We start from the raw sequence: 22,855 nt of genomic DNA on the forward strand, positions 1-22,855 counted from the left end.
TGAGCTCAAATAAATTTGGTTGTTTGCTTCTCCACCGTAGTGTGTTTATTGGCGCTTAAGCACTCTAGGCAACGAACCACTGTTGCTTGCCTCTGGCACTGCTGTGTCTGCAACAATGTGAACATCAGATTTTAAATCCTCATTGTCCAGGATTGGTTCATCTCTTTCTCTTTCCTCTGCAGAGAAATTAACGCTATTGGTCTGAAGCTATTCAGGTCTCTTGCTTGGGGCGTGAACAGAATTTGAGGTCCTGTCTGCTCACTGTGGATGTTAAAAAGGCCATACCCACATGGTGCTCCAGCTATATTCAGAGCCAGGGGTCCAGCTCTTCCAACATTTGGGGCAGGACACTCCCGCAGGCCCCACCTGTGGCCCCACCAGAGAGTCCAGTGGTCCCTATTTGCTGCCCCCGCTTGCCTTTCTGGGCCCTCAAAGCACAGCATCTCTGTCTTTGTCTCCTCCATGCTGCTTCCCTGCAGCAACTGCTGCCACAGGGTCCTAGTGCCCCCCTTTCCACTGCCAGGGCACACTGACTCTGAGCCTGCCCTTCCCCCTCAGACCCTTCCCTTTTCCAGCAGGACCCTCCACCAGTTCAGCCCCCTCCCCCCACACCCGCAGTCGCTGCTTCTGCTCCATGCCGGACAAGGACGCAGTCCCATTCCTCACCCCCAGTGAGGCTACAGTCAGGGGCAACTACAGGGGAGGAGGCACATGCAGCACCCCCCAGCACCCACCACAGAGAGATTCTTGGACCTGAAAGGGGCCCTAGGAGCACATGCAGTGACAATGGTGGGGGTGAGTGTGCTGCTGGGGGGCTCCTCCCCCAGAGCTCGCTGCTGCTGGCAGGGAAAGGGCTGGGGGAATCCAGGCAGCATGGTAATGGGCAGGGAGCGGGGGCGGGGGGGAGTTGGATAGAGGACAGGGGAGTTTTGGGTGGTCGTCAGAGGGCGAGGTTGTGGATAGGGCTTGGGGCGGCCAGAGTGCAGGGAACGGGGGATTGAATAGAGGGAGGGGTCCCTGGGGCAGGGGTGGGGGGGGAACAGGGAGAAGGGATGGTTGGATGGGGCAGGAGTTCCAGGGAGGCTGTCAGGAAGAGGGAGGGTTGGTGTGGCAGGGGATCCAGGGGCTCTCAAGGAACAAGGAGAGTTGGATGAGGCAGGAGTCTCAAGGGGCCGTCAGGGGACAGAGGGGTGGGAGATGGGGCAGGAGTTCCCGGGGGGGCGGGCGTTAGAGGGCGAGAAGCAGGGCAGGGGGGTGTCGGATGGGGCGGGGCAGGCCAGGCCATGCCTGGCTGTTTGGGAGGCACAGCCCCCGTCCTCCCCCCCTTACCAGCCCTCCATACAATTTTGGAAATCGGATTCGGCTCTCAAGCCAAAAAGTTTGCCCATCTCTGCTTTACAGGTAGCGCAATTAGAGAACAGCGACTAAGAGGGATGTTATAGCTGCTGGCTGGATGGATGTCCATAAAAGGGAGCTCTCGCCCAACTTCCTTTATCACAGCGCCAGCCAGCCCAATGCCAGCCCTGCTTCATGGACCAGCCGCGGGCCCCCAGTTGAGAACCGTTGTGCTAAAATATTCCTCCCCCTTCTCCTGTTGCACTTTGCTCTGGCTGTCTCTCTCCACCCTAGAAGTGACTTCATTTTAGTCCTGCTGTCATTCCCTCCTTGTATAGTGTTAGCTCTTCCTGCCTAGCTATGCCCAGGTAGAACTAGCCTGTGGTGTGCTGGGGAATTTGGGTTTAGATGGGTCCAGAAGCAACTCTGATCTCTGGTATAGCTGCAGCAGCAGGGCAGAGGAAAAGGGTTTGTGGGTCATGGTCTTATGAATGTTTCTTTTCCTGTTTCAGATGGTGGAGAGGCTGGAGACTGACTCCTCAACCCCACAAAATGTTTGGGGCTGAAGTGGACAAATGAAGCAACTGAATCTTGAAAATGGGCTAAAATGAAACATCCTGGACCTGAGCACACAGGACAGTAGGGGGTAAGAGTCTCCTGCTGAGTAGGGCCTTAAAGAGAAGGGACTGAGTGGTTTTACAGCATACATGAGCTGAGTTAAGGATAATCAGCTCCCGTGCTTTCAGGGCTTGCTCTGATCTCTGTGAGGGGTAGTGGGGAGTAGCCAGAGGTGTATTGCTGGAGGTATAGGGTGACCAGATATCCTGATTTTTATAGGGATAGTCACAATTTTTGGGTCTTTTTCTTATATAGGCTCCTGTTACCCTCCCACCCCCGTCCTGATTTTTCACACTTGCTGTCTGGTCACTCTATGGAAGCAGGATGCTTGACTTGATGGGCCCATCCACTGTTTTATTAGTAGTTGCCTAGAGGCCTTACAGTGCTGGAGGTTGTAGAGTCACTTAGAGACCATCCCTGTCCCAAAGATTTTTTGTTAGCTTTGTCTGCTTAGGTTATAAAGGATGGAAGACAGAAAGTATCAGCATTACAGATGAGAGCTGAAGGCTGAGATTTTTCAAAGGAGCCCAGTGAAGTTAGGCACCCAAACCAGAGATTTAAAAGGACTTAGAGGTCACCCAGGGAGCCTGTGGCAGAGCTGAAAACTGAGCCCAGATGTCCCAGTCCAGAGCCTTAACCACACAACTATCTTGAGGGTGGGTGTTGATTGGAGACCCGGCCCACAAGACATTTCTTCTCAGACCCATGAGACCCTTCTGTGCTTTGCTGGTAGTGTCACAGCTGGGCTTGAGGGCGTGGGTGGAGTCTGCCATGAGTATATTCAATCCATCTTTCACCTGATGACACATGCCCTGAGCAGACCCCACTGCATTGCGGATGGAGAGACACATTAACTCCCTCTCCCATTTTGGGCCTGCAATGAAATCTAGTAGATGTGGTTAAAGTTTAAGGCCAGGAGGAACCATTATGACTAGATAGACTGACTCCCTGCATCATAGGGAGCATAGAAAGTTACCTAGTAACCCCACTGAGACTCCCTGACTCCTTCCCATTTCTAAAATTCAACCATTATCCCTCCTGTCCCTGCATGCTGCTTTTAAATAGTTCCCTGCACTAGCCCTTCTCATCTCACTGCATCTCCAGGCAACTTCACTGTGCCATTTCCCTGGCTGAAACTGCTGTGCCCTTAGAAGCTGCTCATATGGCCTTATTGAAAAGCCAGATCTTTGTAGGCCAGACGGAACCATTGGATTGCCTAGTCTGAGTTCCAGTTTAATACCAGCCACAGAACTTCACCTAGCGATCCCGCTGATTGTATTTGAGTAACGCATCCCTCCTAGAAATGCATCCATCTCTAATTTTTCAGTGTCCTTATTAAAATTTGGACACCAGAACTGGATGCGATAATCCAGTGTCAGACTCATCAGTGCCATATACATGGGTGAAATCACTTCCCTGCTTCTACTGGCTAGTACCTGTTTATGCATGTGGGGATTTTCTCTGTTGCCTTCTTGCAGGTGGAGTTGGGAAGCTCGGGAGCCCGTGTTGGAACACGAAGCAGTTGGGTGAGGAAGAAGCTAGAATTCTCAACCACTTGAGAGTCCTGGATGGTGGTTTGTGTGTGGGAGGGGCAGCCACATTGCCACTTGTAGGACTAGGACGAGTCTGCTGTGATGAACTGCATGTTCAGTCCGTGTTTCACCTGAATACCCTGATTACACATATGCCCTGAGCAGACTAATGAAACAAACACCTGCAGCTGAGGTCTGATTTGGGAGAAAGCTGATGTTCTAATGATCTCCAATGCAACCATAAGTCCCCAACAGTGAGGAGAATAAGTTGCAGATCCATGCAAACTCTTCAGAAACTTGGTTCTGGTTTTTGTGCAAATGAAGGAGTATAGATGCAAGGTAAAGTTTTCCATGTAGTTGATAGCCTTTTTTTTTTTCTTCCCTTCTCTCTCTCTCCATTGACTTGGAAATATTTCCTCCTTGTATCTATAGGGGCAGGAACTCTAAAAACAAAATTGGATGGTTTTCTCCTCTCCCTCCTCACCCTGGATCCCTTATAGGAATCACAGATATAAGTACTGCTGGAAGTTCGTATCTATCCAGTTGCTTAGCATGGCCTCATACTGGTACCTCAGGCCAATGTCACCATGGGGGCAGGTATGGGACGAGAAAGAGGTACTATGGCAGACCTAGCAGTTAACAAATGTCTGGCATAGCGTATACCATGCATTCCTCATTCAGTGACAAACAGTCTCTGAATTGGTCTTCCAAACATTGCCAGGCTGTCTTTCATTACCTGAAGCTGCAGATGCCTTCAGAAAGCCGTATCTTTCTGCATACATGGATAGGAACTCCTTTCTGCAGGATTTTAGTAAGGAAACTACTTAGTAAAGGTTTGCTCGTTAGGGAAATTCATGGTGTATCTCTCTAGGGAATCCTGTTGCTTTCAAAGCTGCTCATTTAAGGGAGAGTGGCCGTGATGACTGTTCCTCTTACTGCCATGAGCCATGGGCAGTGGGATTTTGTGTCATCGCAGATTAAACTTGGCCTTTCTTCACTTAGAGTGCTCCTGGATGGGTTTGGCCATCCGTTGGCACGTCTGAATTTTGCGGGGTCAGACACTCAAAGAGGCAGAGAGGGACTGGACTTTTGGGGAAAGAAATGGGGTTGAAAAAACCAGCTGTTCTGTACATATTTCTCTGTAAACTTTGGGCAGTGGGCTATGGTAACCAGACAGTAATTTTACTATGTGAGCTGAAAGATTGCCTGAGCTGAAGCAGTAGGAGCTATGCTGGCCTCAGCTGGGAGGAGTTATTGCAGTTAAGCTATCTAGTTTTCCAAGAGGCAACTGTGTGCTGCATTCTGCATCTTTAAATCTGAGATTCCTTATCTTTACAGGGATGATTTTGAGATGAGCCTTCAAGGAAAATGTATCTTTCTCTCCACCAACATCAACTGTAGAGAGACTTTGGGCCCTGAAGATTAAAAGTTTTGGCCTGTCTCTGATCTGTATTACAAGGACTCTTCGAAGTTATGTCCAGGAAAGTCTGTACTAAAAACAGGATTAAACTAGAATGGATGTGTAAGAGTTGGGTATTTTTTGCAAAAACGTTCAGTAGTAGAACTGAGGAGGAAATGGAGCTTTCTCAACTGTAATCCACTGGTCTGAATTCAACCCAGGTCAGTAGTGGTTGTGGTTGGGATTTTCACAGGAGACTTAAGGGCTTTAGATGGCATGGTGCTTTAGGCACTTTTTGAAAATCCCAGATATTTTTAAAGCTCTTAGTTACTGTAATATATGCGGACTTGTACAAAATTGAGGCTACGGATAGTTAATCAACATTGGTCTATTTATTGCTGGGTCCAAAATTACTTTCCACTCTTCTGTGAATTTACTCTCCTGTGTCCACTATCTGTCTTCTACTACCAACACCCTTTAGATTAGGCTGAGATTTTCAAATGTACGCAGGATTTGGACACTCAGTCCCCATTTAAAAAAATTAATGGGAATTTAACAGGCATATGCCACAGATTTGAAAATCCTTAATCTAAATGTATTTAAGCTACGTCTCCTTCACTCGCCTGACACCAGCGCAGACCCTTATTTCGTGCTTCCAATGTTGTCATCCTCTCTCATCCTTTTTTCTCTCCACCCCAAATATGTAGATCCTTTCCCACTGAGTGGGCAGCCAAGATAGCACATCACCTACATATTACAGCTCCTGTGCTGAAGAGCAGGGAGGCAGTGAGAGAGATGGAGCTGAGCACTAGGGATGTGTGAACTTGTTACCGAAATATCGGGTCTGCCTAGCTGAGAGCCAATTAACAGCCTGACAGGGATAAGGAAAAATGCTTTATTCTGCAGAAAAAAGGAGAGCCTGTACCTTGATACAAAAGACTCTGTCTTACACAGATTTCACAAACCTTTTATACGCATTCAGACAAAGACCCTTGCGTGTTAACACTTGATTGGTAGGTTGTCAAGCCCCGCACTCTGTTATCAGTTCAGTAAAAACTGGTTTGAAGCAAGATTTCTCTGCTTTGAGGCAGAAAGGAAAAGGCAGTTTAAAAGTTCAGGCTACTGTGTCCGTGAGCAGTACTGTGTACTGCCCCCCTCCCCAGTGGCCGCTTGTAAACTATTGGGGGGGGCAGCCACTAGCTTTCACAAACTGACTTCAGCAACATGTGGTTTTGAGTTTAGACGGTCCTGTGTTATATGGAAGTCAGGACAAATTCTCAATGTGATGAGCAGAGATGCCAAGCTGGACCCTCAAAACCAGGGCCATCCCAGAAAACATGGGCCATTTGGTCATCAAGAGTTTTAATGAGTTTGTGGGATTCAGCAGAATACAAAAAAAACCAAGCATTTCCCCAAAACCATGTTTTTAAAGCAGGATGAATCTAAAAATTTTGTATTTGTCCTATCTGTCAATCACTTGGAACTCCTCCTTATCCAGAACTTGCAGTTTTATTCTTTTAATGTGATTGCCTTTTTACTGTGTGTGACAGTCTCACTCAATTTAATAGCATTTCTGTGTATTTGTCTGTACATGTGTAATGTGATCATTTTTCAACATTATAAGCTCCTTTCCAGTTTTTCAGGGAATGTTTGAGGTGCTGAGGGCCAAGAACATATTCATTTTGGAGAAAATTGGATAACTGAAGGGGAAAGTGGGGAGAGAGAGATGGATGGATACACAGAGCCCTTGCTAACTGTGTAGCACAACTGCAGATTCAAGCAACTCTGCAATTGATTATAGACTCAAGAACTGGTTAATGGCAGCCATTAACCCCTTTCCCCCATAACAATGCCCCTATCTAATGTGTGTGTCCTGCCAACAGAATTTAACATTTGGCACCCTGAATAGCTTCTAAACAAATAATGGGGTGGGGAAAATGGAGGCATGCACACAGCCCCAGGATGGCGGGGGGTGGAGGGGGAGAAGAACTGGGAGTGCACAGAATCTAGTGAGGAAAATTGGTTTGGGGGAAGGAGACATGCAGCTCCTTCCATAGAGGAGACTAGGGTGCAGAAAGACCCCTTGAATTGGGAGTGATGGGGAAGAATGGGGAATTGGGGCAGACACAGCTCCTACCATTGAAGGGGGAGACTGGGGGACGTGGATATAGGTGAATGGGGACATACAGAGCCCCTGCCACAAGGTAATTTAGGGTACCTTGGCATAGGGGTAGGTTGGAATGAAGGGTGCACACAGCTGCTGGCATGGGGGGAGTTGCAGCAAGCCCCTTAATTGGAGGCTGGCATATAGGGTGCTTATCGAGAAATGCAAAGAGTCCCTGATGTGTACCATAAGCTAAGCCTACAGAAGCAATGAAATATGCAACCCACCACGTTAAATCCAAATTAACAACGTAATCCAACACTACTGAACCCTCCAAACCAGATGGTAAGATTTGCACTTATCAGGTTGGGTGGCTGATTGAATCCACATGGAGTTATTTTATGACATGGTTATTTTGTGGGATGGAAGGAGGGAGGTAAAATTAGGACAAATGGAGATTCTGTTAGCATCCTGGTCCCTTCCAGTAGCAGCTCCATCAGTGTTGGAGGCAGGATGGAGAGAATAAATAAATGGTTGCTCACGTATCACCCATGTCATGCAGAAAAGCACCATTTTGACATGGCTGTTAGCGGGATCCTATAGGTGCTGTTTTGATGTGGGTTGAGAGGGTGGTGTGCGAGTGCCATTTTGATAAGGTTTTTTTGGGGGGACCATGGATGCAATTTTGATGTGGGTTTGGCAGGGGTGCACTGTGTGAGTGCTATTTTGATATTCATTTGGGCTCAGTGCCATTCTGATGTGGGTTAGGGCAGGGACTGGCAACCTTTGGCACACAGCCCGCCAGCTTCCCGCAGCCCCCACTGGTCTGGAGTGGCGAACCGCGGGCAGTGGGAGCCACGATCGGCCAAACCTGCAGGCGTGTCAGGTAAACACATCAGCCCGGCCCGCCAGGGTGCTTACCCTGGCAGGCTGCATGCCAAATGTTGCCGATCCCTGGGTTAGGGAGTGGACGTGCGTGTGATGTTTTCGCTGGGATCCCATTTTGATGTGGGCCAGGAGTGAGCGTGTGGTGCCTTGTTGATGGGGAGTGGGTGCCCTTTACACTGGGAACCCATTTGTGCCATTTTCATGTGAATCACGAGTGGGTGGGTGCCCTGTGGAGGGAGAGCAGGCATGGGGCCTGGGTGCCAGCTCTGCAGCACTCTACACAGGAGGCTGCCTGTCTGCTTGTCAGCAGGGAAGGCTGTGCGCTGCTGACGCTCAGTTCACCATATCATGCCCTTTCCTTCCCATCTGTCACCCTCTCCCCACTGTGGCACTGAAGAAGCTAGGGAGGAACTTTCGGACCAAACTACTTCTGTAGAAGGGAATTATTTTTGTTTAAACAGCAAACTGAGACACTTTTTGGTGCATTTTGGGATACCAGCCTCTACTTAAAATATTTTGCAGCATATTGTGATGAGCTAGATGGATTTTGCACACCCACTCCTCTCCCCTCCCCCCCAAACAATGGTACGTCCCACTCCTACACACACACACACACACACACACACACACACACACACACAGCCCACCCTCTGATTTTCCCACACATGGCGCTTTGGCACCAAAAGAGGGTGGGCAGCGTTTCAGGTGGCTGAAGGGAGGAACTGCTGCAAGTGTGAGGGAGTTGGGGTGGGGCTGGGATGCTCCTGGGTGAGGGGGAAGCATGCTGAAGCAGCAGCACATGCACGGAGACTTTACCCACGAGAGGCAGCTGCTCATTTTCCTGCCCTTTCCTGCCTCTAAACACTTTTAACTGTTGCGTGGTTTAAAAAAGCTGGTTCAATGAGAGACTAACCCCATAGTATTTGGGGTGATACTAACTACTCCTCATACCCTGTGTCAGCCTTGCCCCCAAATATAACCGTGTGTCAAATTCATCTCATGTGGCGCCAAGGTATAGCCGCTGTTTTGTGAGGGGCCATTTGTGACTCAGTGGCACTGTCAAACCCAATGGGACAACTCCCTCGTCTATCCTATACACACTCCTATTTTCACCAGGGGTTTTAGCCACAAACACCCATTGGGTCAAATCAAAGCTGCCTGAGGCACTGGTTTTGGTGCATGGTGTGCTTATGCTATGCCAAATTTGGTGATGTTGGCTCATGCCAAGCCAGTGTGGGTGGATGCCCTAAAGAGGCCACTTCATGAACCAAAAAAGAGACTGGTGTCAGCCAGACTCACATTAACAGACGCAAAGTCCCAAAATTGCCATGAGGTGAAACCCTGTTGGATATATAAAAATCAATCATATGAACTCATGCCCATACTTTATTGGCAAACACCAAACGCTCCTCAGCAGGAAAACATTGCATAGCTGCATTGTCAAAAGGGCCGTCACCCAAAGCAAAGAATCCTGGGCTGATGTGTGAACAGACACCTCTGGTAGTCACTAAATCCATATTGGTGGGACAATAGAAATCAGTGTTGGCCCATGTCATAGCCTATAATGACATATGCAAATAAGCCATCTACTAGCACCTGTGAAACTGCCATTGGTGCACCCCACACCTGCACTGAAGGCCTTGCAGAAAAGTACAAAGACACTTTGGAAGTAGTTGCCTTAATACAGAGGTGGGCAAACTATGGCCCATGGGCCCCATTCAGGGCTCGCAGGACTGTCCTGCCTGGCTCTTGAGCTCCTGGCCAGGGAGGTTTGACCCCAGTCCCTCCCCTGCTGCCCCCTTCCCCCACAGCCACCCCGCTGCACATGCAGCATGGCTGGTGCCTGCCCACCTTCCAGGCTTTCCAATAAGCTTGTCCTGCCGCTCTGAGCAGCATAGTAAGGGGGGGAAGTGGATGGAGGGTTGGGTAAGGGGAAGGTTGTTCCAGGTGGTAGTCGGGGACAGGGAGTGGTTGGACGGGGCGGAGGTTTGGGGAGGGGATGGCCAGGAGATGGGGGGGTTGGATAGGGGGTGGGGTCCAGGAGGGGGCGGTTAGGGGACAAGGAGTGGGGGGGTGGATAGGGAGTGGGGTCTTGGGGGGCAGTTAGGGGCAGGGGAGTCCCGGGACGGGGTGGTGAGGGTCAGAGAACAAGGAGCAGTGGGGTTAGATGGATGGGGGGTTGTGAGGGGGGCAGTCGGGGTGGGAAGTGGGAGGGGGCAGTTGGGGGTGGGGGCCAGGCTGCTTGGGGAGGCACAGCCTTCCCTGCCTGGCCCTCCATATCATTTTGCACCCCCAATGTGGCCCTCAGGCCAAAAGGTTTGCCCATCCCTGCCCTAATAGCCATATACTTCCCCATCAAAATATGCACACACAATTGACTAGCCCAAGATCATAAAATGAATCTACAGAGAGACAGGGTGGGCGAAGTGATATCTTTTACTGGACCGAGCAGAGATGGCGGGGAGGTGGACCTTAAGGTATCCAAAGGCTAGATGCTGCTCCTTTAGGAACATCAGGTAGTCCAAGATGCACTGGATTGGAGCCTGAAGCAGAGGCACCTGCCGCTGAGTGCACCAGCTGGACAAACTTGTCCACTTGGCTTCATAGGTGAGCCTAGTTGACGGCTTGAGACTTTTGAGAAGCACCTGCCTTACCAAGCCTGAACAGGCGCGTTCAGCGTCCAGGCTGTGAGGCGGAATGACTGAAGGTCCGGGTGCAGGAGACAATCATGGTTCTGAGAGATGAGGTCAGTGCAGAGAGGGAGATGTCATGCAGGGGAGCCTGGATTGACAGGTCCAGCAGGGTCGGGTACCAACACTGATGAGGCCAGGCAGGGGCTACTAGAATGACATCTGCCTTGTCCTGGCAGACCTTCATGGGCACCTTGTGCATCAACGGGAAAGGAAGGAAGGCATAAAGCAGCTGACACGACCACGTGATCTGGAAGGCGTCTGCTATTGAGTCCGGATTGTGGCCCTGGAAGGAATAGAAGGCTGGGAACTTCCTGTTGGTCTACAAAGTGAACAAATTGACTCAGGAAAACCCCCAGGTGCAGAAAATGGAATGAATTATATCCAGATGTATCGACCATTTGTGAGTGAGAAAACACCTGCTCAGGCTGTCTGCCAGAAAGTTCCGGACACCCGGCAGGTACGAGACCTCAAGGCTGATGGAATGGGCTAAGCATAAGTCCCACAGAAGGAGGGCTTCTTGGCAGAGCAGCGATGAGCAGGCCCCGCCTTGCTTGTTCAGGTAGAACATGGCCACAGTGTTGTCCTTTAGGACTGCTACGCAGTGGTCCTGCAAGTGAAGGAGAAAGGCTTGGCATGCAAGGCATATAGCTCTGAGCTCTTTGATGTTCATGTGCAATGACAGCTCACTCTCATGACCGGTGCCACTTGGGTGCTGCCACGATGGAGAGCGGTGCCACAATGGAGAGCGGTGCCGCGATGGAGAGTATTGTTGCTTAGAAGACCAGTGCTGTGATAGGGAGCAGTGCCGTGATAGACAGTGGTAGCCATGGTGACAGCCGACTCAGTGATTGGTGTTCCATGCGGCAGCCATCAGTACGGTGCCATGAGGTCACTGAACGAGACCCGGACCTCGAGCGGGACCACGTTCCAGCAGTCAACCGCGACCTTGAGTGGGATCGGCTCCAAGAGCCGGGGCTGCGAGACCAGTGCCACAAGTCTAACCGGTGCCGTGAGTCAGACCGGTATCTGGGGTGTTGCTAAGACTCAGAATGACACTGGGACTCCAAGCAGCATGGAGATGCTGGTCTAGGGGCCGAGAGCCTAAACATTGCTGGCTTGCCCTTGGAATGTACCGGAACTCGGACCAGTGCTGGGGCCGTAGGTACCATGTGCCCTCTAGTGGCCTCAAAGGTATCCGGAGTGGAGGGCAGGAGCACTGGCAGCCTTTTTTGTGCCGTAGGCAGTGGAAGATCCCGCCCCCGAAATACTGCCAACAACCGCGGCAGCCGGATATTTGGCAGCTGCGGTCGCCGCCCCCCAAATGTCAGCGCCCTAGGCGAGGCAGTCGCCTAATGGGTTGCGCTGGCCCTGGTGGAAGGCAATGTAATCTCCTCCACTTGAATGGCATCCTGTGCTGGGCTGGCGTGTTGCTCGGCCGGGGCTGGAACAACTGCTTTGACCGTAACTGGGGGTCCTCACCTTAGTGATGCTGCTAACTCCTCGTCCCAATGTTATAGCTTCCCTACATTGGTGAACAAGTCTAGAAAACTTCTGCATGGGGGGTTTCTTCCAGCAACGATCACCAATGCTCATGCTCACCAAGGATGCTTCCCTAATCGGTTGGGGAGTGCAACTCAGAGTACACAGTGCACAATGCCAGTGGTCTGCATCAGAGATATACGTACACATAAATCTCTTAGACCTCAGACCAGTGAAGCAAGCATGCCTTCACTTTCTTCCCCTGATAAAGAACAAATCTATTCGGATCATAACAGACAACATAGCATGTATGTACTACATCAACAGACAAGGGCAGTTCTTCTCCCTCTGGGGTCCCCATCAATAGACCCCTTTGCCACAACGCAGAATAGAAAATATTGCTTGTTTTGCTCCAGAGTGGGACTCGGGGACTGCATCCCTAGGAGACACTTTTCTCATCCCGTGGAACAACCTCTCCTGTATGCCTTCCCACCAATACCTCTGTTACACAGGGTTCTTTGGAAGATCACAGACGACAAGGCCAAGGTCATCCTTATTGCCCCAGCTTGGCCAAGACAGACATGGTATCCTTACCTACTCAGCATGTCCTCCTGTCACCCATGGGCTCTCCCTAGCAGGACAGATCTTCTTCCCCAGGCCAACAGACGGGTTCTTCACCCCCCGCTCCAAAGCTCCACCTGACAGCCTGATTCCTTCATGGTTCCAAACCCATGAACTAGCCTGTTCCAAGCAAGTCTGATACGTCCTCCTGCACAGTAGAAAAGACTCCACTCGTAAAACCTACCTGCAGAAGTGGAAGCGTTTCGCCCTTTGGTGCTCACATAATCACTTAACGCTCAATATGGTGACCGTCCCGAGCATTCTAGACTACCTCCTGAAACTAAAACAGGGCGGACTTTTGTTCAGCTCCATCAAAGTGCACCTGGCGGTGCTTACCACCTTCCATGACCTGTTAGAAGGTTATTCACTCTTTACCCACCCCACCATAAAACAATTTCTCCTGGGCCTGCAAAATCTCTACCCTGAAATTTACCCAGCGGTGGTTAAATGGAATCTTAACCTCGTTCTTCACGCTCTCATGAAACCTCCATTTGAGCCTTTGACTACCTCCTCTCTTCTCCATATGGACTATGAAGGTGGCTTTCTTAGTTGCAATAACATCAGCAAGGAGAGTAGGTGAAATAAGTGCCCTGATGACCCATGCTCCCTACACAATCCTCTCCAAAGACAAAGTCACTCTGAGACCACATCCTAAATTTGTCCCTAAGGTGGCATCCACCTTCCACCTTAACCAACCTATATACTTACCTACTTCTTATCCCAAACCTCACAAGACTCCACACGAGGCAACCTTGCATATTCTCGATGTCAGGCGAGCAATTGCTTTTTACTTAGATAGGACTAAGCCATTTCTTAAATCTCCACAACTCTTTGTCTCCATCACCGAAAGATCGAAAGGTACGGCTATCTTTAACAATGTCTGTCCAAATGGATCTCTGACTACATCAGATCCTCTTACCATATTCAAAATATTCAACTACCCAAAGGCATTAGAACTCATTCCACTCGAGCTATGTCGACATCCGTTGCCTTCCTACATAACGTACCCATTTCTGACATCTGTAAAGTGGCTACATGGTCCTCTGAACACACGTTTGCCAAACACTACGCTATCACACACGATACCACGGCAGACACCATAGTAGGCCATACAGAACTCTACACAGTGCTCACTGCTGCATCTCCAAAGTTCCACTGACCATAGTGGGAACTGCTACACATTCACCTAGAGTGGAGCACCCACAGGGACAGCACTCGAAGAAGAAAGGGAAGTTACTCACCTTGCAGTAACTGAAGTTCTTCGAGATGTGTGTCCCTGTGGGTGCTCCACTCCCCACCATCCTCCCCTCTACTTTGGAGTACTCGCATACTTGCTCCATGGCAGAGAAGGAAATGTAGGGGGGTGCAGGACACAGACACTCAGGAATATCCCAACGAGACAGGAGATACCAACTGAGCGCCTGCATCCTGACCAGGCACTGCTACCAAATATCTCCAATCAGTGGTGCCGGGACGCATCGATACATAGAGTGGAGCACCCACAGGAACACACATCTTGAAGAACTTCAGTTACTGCAAGGTGAGTAACTTCCCCTTACCACCTGCAGGGGCACCAGAACAGTTGGGGCCAGTAGGCGGGCTGGCAGGCAGGGAGGCACTGCAAGGGGACAATGGCGCAGAGCTGGCAGTGGGGTGCAGCAAGCAGCCATGCCCCCACATAGCTTCCCCCAGCGCGTGCCTGTGATGGAGCCTCTCTTGCCACCAGGCTGCCTTCTCAGTGGCAGCAGCATCAGCAGTAGTGGCAGCAACAGAGGTGGTGATGGGCAGCGAGAGCACACCCAGAGCAGTGTGAGCTGCACCACTCCTCCCTCTCCCGGTGCTGCTCCTGCTCCACCGCCCCCTGAGCAGTAACCCTCCAGCTCCTGCCTTGCACAGGTGAGTGGCTGGAGTAGGGCACGTCCCTCCACCTCTGCACATCAGCAAGCCCCTGTGCGGCACCCAGCGGAAGGAGGTTCCTGCTCAGCCCCAGCATGAAGATCCCTGCTCGCAAAGGCGGAGGGGCTCCACTGGCCCCCTGGTGGGAGGAGAGGGCTGCAAGTAGCGTTTCACTTCACTGCCAACCCCCTCCCAACTCCCACACACATAGCCCGGAGCCGCCGTGTCCCCAGCCAGCCCCTTCAGCTGCTGCTCTAAGCCTCATTTCCTTTCTGGGGCATGCACCCTGCGCCCTCTCAGCAGGATCTAGAAGCAACTCCCCTCCCAGGAGAAACACAGAGACCACAATCCACTCCTGCCCCCAGATCCCAACACCCTGGAATTACTATGTGCTGCATCCTCTCCTGTGTGTGTGTGTGTGTGTGTGTGTGTGTGTGTGTGTGTGTGTGTGTGTGTGTGTGTGTGTGTGTGTGTGTGTGTGTATTAGAGCTTATTCAAAGGTCTGTAACTTTTTTGGAACCTTTTTTTGGTGGGGGGGAAGCACGCTGGAGGTGATCTACCTCAGTGGAGTCAGTATGTCTCCTCCCTAAATTTTTCCTTCTGTGATGTGTATTAAAGAAGGTCCTAAATACCCACTGCCTTTTTCGAGTTATTACAGGACTTGCCTAGTTGAGCTGTGGAACTTTTTCTCTGTACAGCACAGAGATCTCTGCAGAGAGGAATGTTTCACCTGATCTAAATGTGATTTTGGTGAAAGTAAGGCAAGGGTGCTGTCTCTTTGGACAGAGGAGAGGGCAAGAATTAACTTTTCAGCCAAAATGAAAATGCAGCAGGCAAAAGTCCATCTTTTGCTTTCATTGTACAGAGGAAAGAGGGAAAATCATAGCAGGTTTCTGTTGCTGAAATGCATTTTCTGTTTTTATATTTCATGCTGATGCACAGTACCTTGTGTAGTAACTATCAGTATCCCAACTATTCTTTGTTGAAGGGTTACGATTGCAGCAGTCTGTTCACTCTTCTTTTCTATAGCATCTCTGGTTCGGTGCAGTGTTAGGGATATAGATAATGATACCTATTGCAGTAGTAATGAGCAACTCCTTGACACTTCCCAGAGCACTCTGACAAATATGAATATAAGTATTGCAGCAAATTTTCAAACACCTCCTTTTCCTCAGAACATGTGATAAAGGTTAAGATTGAAAGAGGGGGTAGGAAACATGCAATTTTCTGCAATAATTCCTGCTTTGGGGTTTAGGTGTTTTTGTTACGATTGGAGGGGAGAGGAGTGAGGATGGGGAGAGCCTTGGGGAGAGGGCAGGACCTCAGGGGGAGGGGGCAGAGCAGGGGTGTCCTGTTTTCAGAAATTGGAAAGTTGGTAACCCTAGGTAGGCAGCGCAGGCTGGGTAGAGTCACACCTGCCGGTATTTCAAGTGGCTAAAGTCGGATGGGTGCTGCCTCCAGGGGAAAGGATGCCTGGGGATGTGGGGGGGCTAGGTGCTGCCTGGGGGTGGAAGGCCCCTGAGGGGTCAGGTGCTGCCCCCAGAGTGGGGGGAGTGGCGAGGGGAGTTGCAGAGCAAGCCTGCTATGGCTCCTGGTGTACCGAGTCACAGCGACATTTGTGTTTGGCCTGGCTGCGTCCCCACTCCCGCCTCAACGGGGCCAGGCTAAATACAAGCATCGCTTCTGTGACACTACACCCCATATTCATCATGGGGGGATGATTATGATGATTATGACATAATTATGATGCAATTTGTACAAGATGAATCATGTGACATGTCATTGGAAAAGTTATGATTTGCTGAATATGATTATTCTGTTTGTATGCATGTCTCATTTTTGTGTGTAAAGTTATGAATATTGACTATGTATCTGTATTTCAAATGTAGTTACACCTGGGGAGTGAAGAACACTTGGGAAGATGCTTCCAATCTAGGTAGCTGGTTGGGAAGAGCCTATTCAGAGTAATGGGCCATTAGGAAAAACAACAGGCCTTAGGAGAAGCTTATTTCTCACCTGGTGAGCCTTCCTGAGAATGCACCAGACAGCCCATAAGTAATGGCTGCTATGACTCTGCAAGGGTATGTGACCAGGGCATATGATTCTGACCTCCATTTTGGGTACCTGTATTTTTCCACAAACTGGTCTGAGACCCAAGTTTGAAACAAATGGTTTCTGCTATATGGAAAAGTTATATAAGGCAGGGAGTGATATCATCGACTGTTCTTCACTCCCCCACAACTCAGCACCTGAGAGAAGCTCTGGAAGAAAAGGACTTGGAATAGGGGTGGGGAGCCCAAGCTGCAAAGCAAGTGCAGCTTGTGCCTTGACAACCTGCAAGTCTGCTTGTATCATCAGTCAGGGTGAGAACTAGCTATTTCATATCCAGGCTTTCTAGTATCTTACGCTCAGTTTGCATTTTTGTTTATATACTAGGTAATCTGCTTTGATCTGTTTGTTATCCCTTATAATCACTTAAAATCTATCTTTTTGTAGTTAATAAACTTGTTTTATGTTTTAATCTAAACCAGTGTGCATTTAAGTGAAGTGTCTGGGGAAAAATCTCAGCTTGGTTAACACAAGTTTGTTGCATATTCCTCTCCAGGTAATAAATTTATACTGGTTGAAGTTTCAACCAGGGCAGGGCAGTACAGCTCTGGGGTCCTAGGCTGGGAAACTGGGGGTATCTTGGCTGTAGCCTCTCTATTGCTGTTGGGTCATGCAGTGTTTAGTCAGACTGCATGTAACTGCAGCTGGGTGTGTCCCTGCCTGTGCAAATGCTGGGTAAATCTGGGAGTGGTCTACAACTTATCACAACAGCACAGTGTGAGAGGGAGCCCAGGCTGGTGTGTCAGAGGGCTCAGTGGAACCCCAGTTCCAGGTGGCACTCCAGGGGGAACCCGTCACAGCTTCAATTCATGAACCGGGAGTCAGGGCACAACGCCTGGAGCAGGGAACCAAACCCAATCAGCTCCACAGCACAGGAGCTGCTTCAACTGGGACATGGCAGTGGGTGTCAAAGAATCAAAGCAGACTGTTGGGAGGTCGGTAGGGCTGCCACCTCTGAGATGCAAAAACATGGGACAGCTACGATGGTCCTGAGCCCATCACACTGGACAGCTGATAGCTCCCAGACTGACTTCCCAGCACAGCTATGAAGGGACAATCCTGGAGAAACATAGACATTGGCAACTCTAGCAGGGCATGGAATTAAAAAGGGATCTCAGGAGTGGGCAATGTGGGGACCCCAGGCTAGGCTGTAGAGGGCTGGTAAATGGGGGGAGGTGTGGGGACCAATGCCAGCAGTGTGTGTGTAGGAATGTAGGGATTGTGCGTGTATGGGGGGAAGGAATGCAGGGGCTGTGTAGGATGTTGCAATACAGGAGCTGTGGGAGGAGGCAGCAGTCAGGGCTGTGTGTGTGTGCAGACCAATGCAGGGGCTGTGAGGGTGCACTGCAGGAGCTGTGTGTGTGCAGAGAAATTCAGGGGCTGCGGGAGGGTGCAATGCCAGAGCTGTGTGTGTGTGCAGAGCAATGCAGGAGGTGTGGGGGGTGCAGCGCAGGAGCTGTATGTGTGCAGAGCAATGCAGGGGGTGCAGTGCAGGGGTTGTGTGTGTGCAGAGCGATACAGGGGCTGAGCAAACAAGTAGTCTATAAAGCCCAGGCCCTGGGTCAGGGCGGGGCACTAAGCAGTTCAGGCAGTAAGTTTATAAAGAAGGTCTCCTCAGGCCAGCGAGAGGGGGAGTCTGCCACCCTTGGAAGGGTGGCAGGGGGAACGCAGGCCCTCCCACTCCACTGCATTCCAGCCCGGGGCGTTAGCAGTGGCCAAGACTTGTTGCTGTCAGTGGGGATCCTGGCCACAACATACTGACATTGGTTCAAGCCCTCCGGGAGCCAAACCAGGGTCGGCTACCCCCGGGCCACTTCCGACTTCCCCCTCTCTGGGTACCTGTGTTTCACCGGCATCTTCCAGTGGGTCCCAGACCATGGGTTCCTCAGGATACCAGGCACAGGGAAGCTCAGGCAGCTCCTCAGGATACCGGGCACGGGGAAGCTCAGGCAGCTCCTCAGGATACCGGGCACGGGGAAGCTCAGGCAGCTCCTCAGGATACCGGGCACGGGGAAGTTCTGGCCGGGCAGGATCTCGGCCAGCTGCATCTGGTCTCTTTGGCGGCCGGCCTCCAAGTGAGCGCCGGGGCTGTGCTTTTATACTTCCTGTCCCACCCCTTGACTTCCAGGGGGCAGGAACGGGTGGCGGTGGCTCCACCCATGTTGGAGGCTGCAGGGGCTTGGCCCTCTCAGGCGCAGCTGGGAGCCACAGCGCCTCACTACATGGTCACTCAGAGGTACCCAGAGACAAAAACTGAAAACTAAGAGCCAGGTCCTGGGCTGCTGTAAATTGATACAGTTCCATTGACATCTCAGTAGCCAGGGCTATTTGCACCAGCTAGGATTTGGCCCATTGACATTCATAGAGCTACCTCAATTTACACCACCTGGGGATCTAGCCCATTACATTAGTTCCAATCCATATTTTTTTTTGCCTGTGAAACTGAACCGAAGAAGAGTCAAAAGTTCTCAAACCTTCTGCTCTTTCCTAGTTCTCAGTCCTTGGGGATTAATTACAGCATAACTTCTAATGGAGACAGAGCGATCCATTCCCACTGGGAGAACCTCAGTGTATTGGAGGTTTTCTGTAGGTGATCTTAAGTTTCTATGGGGATGAACGACCCAACTTACATTCTTTCTTTCTGCAGAAAACACGAAGATAAAGGCTCCTTTGGCTGCAGGTCCAAAGCTGCATGCTATTTTTTAAAACGCTGAATTCCCTTTGCTTGTGGGTATGTCAGAGAGATTGAAAGGATAGCAAGGGCTGGATCCCCAGGGCATCTAAATCAGCCATTGCATCGCTGCAGTCAATGGGACAGATCTCCAGCTGGTGTGTAAATCAGCTGTCATTTTACTAGAATCAATGGGGCCTGATCCCTGGCTGGCATAAATTGGCAAAGGGCTATGCCAGTTTCCATGAACTGAGTATGTGCACCCAGATGTAAGCAAGGCAGAGTATGTCGACTTAGTAAGTGCCAGTCAGTGTCTACACTAGAATGGTGTTTCCACTGTGGTAAGTCACCAACTACATCAACCTAACAATGCCAAAGTTCCCCTGGAGTGGGGCAGAGCTGTGAGGGTCCAATTTCTCAGCTCAGCTGGACCAGCATCAATGTAGAGTAACCCCATTCACATCAATCAGCAGTGTAATGCTGATGCTTTTCTGGCCCAGAGACTCTGGGCTAAACTCGGTAGTGATATAAACACTGGTGGAAGTTACTTATCTGCTGTCATTGCATTACAGGTGGGCTTGGAAGGATCAGGTTTTAATTGGTTAAATATCAATAAACTTGGGTTGCACGGCTCACAATCCAGCCAACAACAAATATTTCCATCAATAATAATCAAAATGTACAGACAGGCAAAGTAAGAAAAGTACAGCCTGAGCACTCCTTAGAGCCGCTTCCTTTTGATGTGTGAGGTTGCTAATTTGTGTTTCAATGATGATAAAACATCAGCTTGTTGAATCTCAGCTTCTCCTGTCATTAAGTAGCTATTGTCTGATCCCTTCCCCATAACTACCTACAACTGTGAACATTTAAATAGATACAAAGTGGAAAAAATGCTGAAAAGTAAACACTGATATCAACTGATATCAGTTATAAAAGAACAAAAATTGATGGCTGCAAAGCCTAGTAATAACCTTGGTGTAGGTGGTAAAGGTCCATTACATGCACCCCCACAACCCTGGAAGCTGGGGCCGGAGCGGGGAGGCAGCTCAGCAGGGGGGCAGACATGGGCAAGGGGGAAGGGGCTGGAGGCGATTCTGGGGCTGGGAATGGGGCTGCAGCTCGGCAGAGGGGCAGACGGAGTAAAGGAGAAGGGGCTGCAGGTGATTCTGGGGCCAGGAGTGGAGCCATGGCCAGGTGCTGAGGCTGGAGGTGGTGCTGGGACTGGGATTGGAGCTGGGGCCAGGGGCCAAGGCTGGGGCTGGAAGTGGAAGCAGGGGCTGTGGCTGGGGGCAGAGAAGTGTTGGGTGGTGCTCACTCCTCTCCCCTCCATGGGGTTGGACCAGGCCCTGCCGTGCCCCCCTGAATGTTCCTCCACACCCTTTAGAGGGGTACGCCCTCAGTTTGGGGATCACTAGTCTAGTCACATCTGAGAAAGGATAGACCCAGTATTTGACTTAAAAATAATATAATTTTGTCATAAAGACAGATTTGTATTTGACTGTGAGAGTCAGTGAAGCAAATTCTGCTGAAGAAGAGGAGAACGATTTGGGCAACCCATCCGGAATAAGAACTCAACCTGCGGGAGCTGGCCATGGATTTGGGAATGATGATAGAGGGACCATAGCTCTAGAATCTTCCATCGGCAAGAAAATCGGAGAGAGGGGTTATGCAATGAGATGCCCCAACACAGGAACAAACATACAACCAGGCATCAAAAGCTGGACATGCACAAGTCTATTGGTCCAGATCTAATGCATTCGAGGGTCTGAGGGAGCTGGCTGATGTGATCGCAGAGCCATTGGCCATTCTCTTTGAAAACTCGTGGTGATCAGGAGAGGTCTCGGACAATTGGAAAAAGGCATATATAGTGCCCATCTTCAAAAAAGGAAAGAAGGAGAACCCTGGGAACTACAAACACATCAACCTTACCTCAGTACCTGGAGAAATCATGGAGCAGGTCCTCAAGGAAACGATTTTCAAGCACTTGGAGGAAAGGAAGGTGATGAGGAGTAGCCAACATGGATTCACCAAGGGCAAGTCATGCCTGACCAATCTGACTGCTGGCTCGGTGGATATGGGGAAAACAGTGGACATGATTTATCTTGACTTTAGCAAAGCTTTTGATATGGTCTCTCACAGTATTCTTGCCAGCAAATTAAAAAAGTATGGATTGGATGAATGGACTATAAGGTGGATAGAAAGCTGGTAGATTGTTGGGCTCAATGGGTAGTGATCAATGGCTCCATGTCCAGTTGGCAGCCAGTATCAGGTGGAATGCCCAAGGGGTCGGTCCTGGGGTCAGTTTTGTTCAAAATCTTTATTAACGAACTGGATGATGGGAGGAATTGCACCCTCAGCAAGTTAGCAGATGACACTAAGCTGGCGGGAGAGGTAGATATGCTGGAGGGTAGAGATAGGTCCAGAGTGGCCTTGTCATAACCAGATAACTAAGGGTTAATGTCTCTTTCACCTGTAAAGGGTTAACAAACAGTGACTGCAACACCCGACCAGAGGACCAATCAGGAGACAAGATACTTTTAAATCTCGGTGGAGGGAAGCCTTTGTTTGTGGTTTTTGGTTTTGGCTTTGTTCTCTCTGGGCTCTGAGAGTGACCACACGTACCTATAGGCTCTCTAATCTTCTATTCTAATTTTGTAACTACAAAAGTAGAAAGGTGGTATAGTCTTTTTATTTGTTTTCCTTTATGTGCAAATGTGTAGTTTGCTGGAAGTATTTTAAATTGTATTTTGCTGGGGGGGAGGCTTCTTTCTAGTTTCTATAAGCTGACAGACCCTGTAACTTTTTACCATCTAAATTGCAGAGATAAACTTTTACTTTTTTTTCTTTCTTTTATTAAAAGCTAGACAAATTGGAGGATTGGGCCAAAAGAAATCTGATGAAATTTAACAAGGACAAGTTCAGAGTCCTGCACTTAGGATGGAAGAATCTCATGCACTGCTACAGGCTAGGGACCTACTGGTTAAGCTGCAGTTCTGCAGAAAAGGACCTGGACGAGAAGCTGAATGAGAGTCAACAGTGTGCCCTTGTTGTCAAGAAGGCTAATGGCATAGTGGGCTGCATTTGTTGGATCATTGCCAGCAGATCGAGGGATGAGCTCATTCCCCTCTATTCAGCACTGATGAGGCCACATCTGGAGTATTGCATCCAGTTTTGGGCCCCTACAGAAAGGATGTGGACAAATTGGAAAGAGTCCATCAGAGGGCAATGAAAATTATTAGGGGGCTGGGGCATATGACTTATGAGGAGAGGCTGATGGAACTGGGCTTATTAAGTCTGCAGAAGAGAAGAATGGGGGATTTGATAGCAGTCTTCAACTATCTAAAGGAAGGGTATCTGAAAGAAGGTGGATCTCGGCTGTTCTCAGTGGTGGCAGATGTCAGAACAAGGAGCAATGATCTCAAGTTGTATTGGGGGAGATCTGGTTGGATATTAGGAAACTATTTCACTAGGAGAGTGGTGAAGCACTGGAATGGGTTACCTATGGAGATG

General features: G+C 49.9%; 2 non-coding genes across 2 annotated transcripts; both read left to right on the forward strand.

The window, feature by feature from the left end:
- Window positions 1-3,576: 3,576 nt before the first annotated feature.
- On the forward strand, window positions 3,577-3,653 carry LOC115642818. Its single transcript, XR_003998240.1, has one exon. It is a non-coding gene; the product is annotated as a small nucleolar RNA SNORD126 (small nucleolar RNA).
- Window positions 3,654-4,402: 749 nt separating this feature from the next.
- LOC115642816 lies at window positions 4,403-4,549 on the forward strand. The gene has a single exon (XR_003998238.1). It is a non-coding gene; the product is annotated as a small nucleolar RNA SNORA79 (small nucleolar RNA).
- Window positions 4,550-22,855: the final 18,306 nt, after the last annotated feature.

Source organism: Gopherus evgoodei, unplaced genomic scaffold (genome assembly GCF_007399415.2).
Source record: "Gopherus evgoodei ecotype Sinaloan lineage unplaced genomic scaffold, rGopEvg1_v1.p scaffold_45_arrow_ctg1, whole genome shotgun sequence".
NCBI lineage: Eukaryota > Metazoa > Chordata > Testudines > Testudinidae > Gopherus > Gopherus evgoodei.